This window comes from Limulus polyphemus, unplaced genomic scaffold (genome assembly GCF_000517525.1).
Source record: "Limulus polyphemus unplaced genomic scaffold, Limulus_polyphemus-2.1.2 Scaffold1767, whole genome shotgun sequence".
Classification (NCBI taxonomy): Eukaryota; Metazoa; Arthropoda; class Merostomata; order Xiphosura; family Limulidae; genus Limulus; species Limulus polyphemus.
Genome location: NW_013667377.1, coordinates 224,295 through 230,426, shown reverse-complemented (window position 1 = coordinate 230,426; position 6,132 = coordinate 224,295). Strand labels below are relative to the sequence as shown.

Below are 6,132 nucleotides of genomic sequence, written 5' to 3'. Positions count from 1 at the left end.
CGAATTCTGTCAGAAATCATTGTCAATGGTAACTTCCCTTCGTGCTATTGTGTCAAGTTATTTTTTAATAATTATCTATAAAATTACCTCATTTTTTATCATAAGTTATTGATAAGAATTACTGACGCTACTACGAGTGTAAGTTTAGGTTATATACGAACGTTCTTATAAGACATTGCATGGCTTTACTCTTTTTATACAATATTTAATCATCAGATTGATTTTCCAATACAAATAAAATATGATCGATTCTTTTATGGTTCATCCACTTTTCAAGAATTTAAAAGATATTTCAAAATTTTTAGACAAAGGTTTAAAGTAATTTAATATTAATAAGATGAAACAATGCTTGTTTTTCGTGAATGTCGTGGTAAAGAAAATATAAAATTCTTAGTAATCCTAGTTTTGCATATCCACGAGCGAAGTTAAGCCCTTCTCTGCAACACGTAGAGGTTTCAAAAATTAAGGTAAAGCACTATATGTATAGGTACTCTTATTTAGACACTTTTTAACTTATCAAAAACACAGAGCGTGTTATAGCGACATCAGTTTGATATTACCTCGAACTAAAATATATGAATCATATAGAAATTTTATGTTTATGCATAAAAGAGAACCCTCAAATAAGCTTTGAAATTTGATGGCAAAAGAGTATCATTAAAATTTTATAAAGATGGGTCAAAACGTATTTCCATAAGACAACGTTTGAAAGCTTAATAAAAGTCACATTAAAAAGAAATTCGTGAAATAAAAATTACCTAGTAAATGTCATCACACATTTCGAAACTATAATTGTTACATATGTACGTTAAGGTAATTTTAACAATTGAAACAAAGAAGTAAATAAGGTTGAACTTTGTCATATTTCATAGCACATTGTTACTGTATTATTTCACTTCTCAAACGATGGCGCTACTAACTTTTCATGTGTTTTTCACAAGTCTCATCTTTATTGGTGGCACTGAATAACGGAAACAAATTTTAAAATGGTAGCAGACTTATCCGTGATGGTTGTATGGAGTGTTCTTTTCGTAATATGAACTAATTGAAAAGTGATTGCTACATGTTAAACTACTGTAAAAGATCAAGAAATTTAACTGAAAAATTCTGTTTATAAAATAACTAATCAGCCATTAGAAAATAGTTATTTAGGGATAAAAGTTATTTTCATTTGTATATTATTGAGAAGGTTATAAAAAGGATTAAGTACTCTACATTAAAACGATTTTAGAGTTTTACTATGTCTTTAAAGTCGTTGTTGCCATGTCAGGGCATGCTCTATATCATGATGGTGCATTTTGAAAATAGCCCTGCAGCATAATTTCCATTACAAAAGGCTCCGTTGTAAAGCTGTCACGTTCAAAGAACACCACTCCTACCTGCTGCTTTTCATAGCCAATCTAGTGTACAAGAACGGCAGTTACCAATCCATAGACGCTACTTACAGCAACTTGACATTGGTTATGTCTTTGTACGGAATAGGATGAATACCCATTTCATTCTCCAGCTGCTTTAAGCTGTGCGATAATTGAATTTTTCTACTGATAAAATGAGTACAAGTCTATCAAACTATCCTCTGCCTTACCAAGTTAAAGTCCTGCCAATAAACCACATAAAAATAAGTTAACCTTTAAATGTTCGAGAATTGAACTGTGTAGATGAATCTGACTGTGATACAATGTAAATATTCAAACATTTCCAGATTGAGAAAATACCAAGTTTATATTTTTTCATGTTTTATGATTACTCTTTACATTATATTTAATATGCTAATTTAAGGCCGATCTGCCATATTTAAAAAAAGTTGTAAATAAACAAACTTTCTGAAGCCTAGTGTTAGTTGTCAATGTCTCAACAGGTAATTAAAACTTTATGTTATAATACATTTAGGAATTTTCATACAAATAAAAATCACAGCTGAATACTAAAACTGTATTTTCTTTCTGGTGTACTGCCATATATATTAATAAATGTGTTGCCAATGGTTATACCACAATACTTCAACATGCTTCCAACCAGCAACTCTCAATAAACTTTTTAATGTGTTAAACATATTTTTAATTTGGAATGTCTTTATCAGAAGAAAAGGTATGACAATAAGATTTAATGAAAGAACTTACTGTACTATTCCCTTTGTTTTTTTGAAACAGAGAGAAAATTATGTTAGATACACAAAATATATTAATCACTCTGTTCACTTCACATACAATATTCTTTTAAAATGGCTATATTAGCACTTACCTTCAACTAACAATTGTGTGTATTAAAGTATAAAAGGATTGGGGAAAATATCAGTAAAACTTTCATTAAGCCATAACGTCGAAAAATCATCAAGGATCAAATGTTCTATCTACATGCTATAATATACAATAGAGCAAAAATATCAGTGACAATTTATTGCTGTTACAAGTTACTACCTCTTGAGAGGAATAGGTAACTAAGCTGCCCACTTGTCTATTTGCAATAAACAGTGCATTCCTTTCTAATAATCAGTCTGTGTTTCTATTATGATTTTGAAGTAAAAGAGTGATGGATACAAAGCTTTCTTACCAAACATTAAGGAGATTAAATTGACACATATTGATCAGTTTTCAGACTTTCATTCCATTGTAGAGCTTCCAACTGTTAATAAGAGCAGTGGTTAAATTAGGATTTTGAAAATGGTGGAACTCCCTTTTGTGATCCACTTTCACATTCCAATCAGAAGACCACGAACACTGATGGCCAAGATTCCTCGAGAGGCAGAGCACTGTTCCAGACCATTCTGTCCCAATTTAATCACTGAATAAGGATGGAATTGTCATGCAAACAAAAAGTGTAAGTATTACATTTTCAAATAATTACAAATAAGTTTATCACCGGTTAGTATTCTTTCTGAATAACTACAGTTGTTTGTAGGCCTCTAGAACTATATCTGCAAGGATAAGTTTATAAAAGCAGCCTAACAAAATCTCGCTCTTCCTTTAAGGGTTAGGTGATTTGTTCATCTGTGGTATAAGTTCAGTACCATAATGTTTTTTTCTTTCTTCTTGGTCGAGGTCAATAGCCTTTTAACCAGTACTGGATCAGCTGAATTATCTTAAAACTTTTCTTGATTTTGTAATACTTCATAATAATTATTTCCTCCTTGAACAAATCAATATACTTTTCTTTCCAATTTGTCTTTCTCACAGAACTAGCATAATTACATTTAGAAGCATGTCACCAAAGAATTTTGTTTCCCTGGCTCAGTATTATCATTGCACATCAGTATACTCTTGGGACAACTAATGACACGTTCTTAATTCTGGTCTACAATTACTATAATAAAATACCAGTTTATCCATGGTACACCTATTTACCTTTCTGTTCCAGGTGCCAAAAATTTTAAGGTACTAGAACTCAGTGTCAATGGAACAGTTTAGCATAGGCTTTTTTTTCCTTGGCTTTGTATGCTTGCATTTCTCCCTTCACAGCCACTATTTCTGCCATAACCGCTGAAACAGAATAACATATGCTAACAATACACATGTCTTAGATTAGTTTTAACGGTTTAATCACATAGTTTTATACAGTTTCTGCCATAACCACTGAAACAATGTAACAAATGTTAAAAATAAATATATTCTTTAAGTTTCTGTTTCCACTGTTTAATAACACACAGTTTTAAAGACAATTTATAACCAACTTTCAACGTCTCTGGATAAGGTTTAATTGTAGTTTGTTTCCATGATCCTCCTCATGTTTTTATAGCTACTAAGAAAGTTCAATTTAATTGAAATGTATATAAAAAGTTATTATTTTACTACACTGAAAATTTTATTGTTCATTGCTGCCCCTCTATATGCAAAATTTTTTGCTTGCTACCAGCCTTGAAACTCCCATCTACCCCATGATCAATGTGATTTACTGCATCTTCACATGTAAATTATCATGTGACAATTCTTCACCAATAGGAGTGTGATACAACCTCCTGCTACAGGTTACTCCCTCTATTCAATTTAACCTAACAATGTCTTTGAGATTAGGCAGAAAATAAGCACTGGTAGTGGGGAGGAAGGATGAGATGAGGCAAGTACCTATTGTAAATAGATTTTCAGTGTAGAAAAATAATAACTTCCGATATGATAACTTACCTCCTCTCACATAATAGCTAAAATCCCACATTGAAAATGTGAAGGAACCAGTGCAAGTGATATAGAAGAGTGTCCTTTGAAAGTATTCAAAGAACACTCAAGGAGAGTGACCTCCATTGGGAGAGGAACACCCGTGGGAGACTGCACCATATCTGGCCAGGTATACTCTTCGCCCAATGTGGTAATAAGTGTCACACAACTGGGTGGAAATTACAAGAAGCATGCCTATTAATGGATAGAAAAACACAGATGTGCCCCATAGTGTAGAATGGCTAGGGCATGTTAGACCATACCTGGCAGGTCAACTCCAGTCCAAAACCAGTCGGCACGGGTATGTATTGTCCAATACACCCCCCCCCCTCACAAAATCATCCACAGGGCCATACACAAGAAATAGGAGTGCATGGGATATATGCAGACCCTGCACATCATCATCCCCTGGATAGAACTGCACATAAACTGGATCACATGGAGTACTGGCAGATGCCACACACAACCTCAGTCTGTGGAACATCAACTCACAGGTCCCACTGCATGGAGGTGGAACACTTGGGCCAACAAATGGTAGATAATACATCCCAGTATGATTTATGGTAGGCAGTACAGTGCAGAATTTTCTGCAATAAGTATACCTGGATAGGAAACACTCGCCACTGAGTGGGATCCACGACTGAATAGGGACATGCTTCTGTATTCAAGAGGAAGAAAGGAAAAGCAAAGTTACCAAGTCACAGTCGAACTGATGTTTGAAGTATGGTGAAATGTGGAAGACTGTACCTGAATCAGGAAGAAATTGCTACCCAACAAAGGTAGTGGGAGATGAACTTATGAGGGGTATTCCACATGCCTGACCAAAGAATCTCTTTCAAAGGACAATGAAAATGAGATGCCTGGGAGAAGGTAAGATGCAATATTTGATGAGACAAGGAGGTATATGCTAGACTGATAAACTGACGAAACCAGCGTGTCAGGGTAGAAGGGGAAAGATCATGCTGTGAGGAAAGGTTCCAGTGAATGAAGAGGCAGGATCAGAAATCATGGATCCTTTTTAGTCATATGGACAATATAAAAACGGAAAGCACAAACAGGACATAGAAGTCTATCTGGACCAGAGTGGGAATAGGGGTGGGAAATCAGCAAAAACAAAAAATTCCCAAGAGCTGCCACAGTTTTGAGTAGGAATGATCAATCTGAATAAAGGAGAACATATGTGGAATAGAAAAGAGTACACGAAACATCAATGGCAAAGATCTCAGGTATGATGATGCAAACAGGCCAAGAGGAGAAGGAAATTACTCTCAAGGGATAGGTGATACATGGAACAAGAGGCCAGAGGATCAAACTGAGATAGGGTAAGGGTTTATTTGTTTGTAGTTAAGCACAAAGCTACACAATGGGCTATCTGTGCTCCGCCCACCAAGGGTATTGAAACACAGTTTCTAGTGTTGTAAGTCCGCAGATATACCGCTGAACCACTGGGGGGCAGAGGGTAAGGAAGTGGAAAATGATATTGACATCCCAATATGAAAGGACTGCCTGACAGGAAGGTTGACTAATCCAGAAGGAATGCAATAATACGGGAAATGGTAGTGGAAGAAAACACAGAATGGTATATGGAAGAATGGAAGGTATTGGACAAGGCTGCACGATAACCCACAATGGATGAAACAGAAGCACTATGATGGAACAGCCAGGTGAGGAAATCCAATAAGAGAGGGACAGTGGGCAGAGAAGAAATGGTAGAAGACTTTCCACTTCTGTTGATAAACTGCGAGGGAAGAAGGGTGAACAGAACGGGACAAAAGGGGTGTCACACACATGGATAAATTGTTATAGTACAGAAGCAGTGACATGAAATTCGGAATTAATATTTGACTGTGAATGAGTTGGGAATCCAAGAAAAAGGTTTGAAAAAAGAAAGTCATTTAACAAACAAAAGTAAAGTAAAGTAAGTAATAATAAGTAAATAAACTAAACTAAACTAAATAAAACTAAACTAAGTAAACGTTAAACGTAA

The 6,132-nt window shown here is 34.9% G+C and overlaps 1 protein-coding gene across 3 annotated transcripts in view; it reads right to left on the bottom strand.

Annotated features, from left to right (window-relative positions):
• Positions 1 to 2,034: 2,034 nt before the first annotated feature.
• LOC106464873 (peptidyl-prolyl cis-trans isomerase 3-like) overlaps positions 2,035 to 6,132 on the bottom strand; it is a 36,079-nt gene continuing 31,981 nt past the window's right edge. For all 3 annotated transcript variants that reach the window (XR_002611847.1, XM_013925031.2, XM_013925032.2), the window contains exon 10: positions 2,035 to 3,476. The gene's annotated coding sequence lies outside the window, so the exon portion shown is untranslated. The remainder of the gene's footprint in view (positions 3,477 to 6,132) is intronic.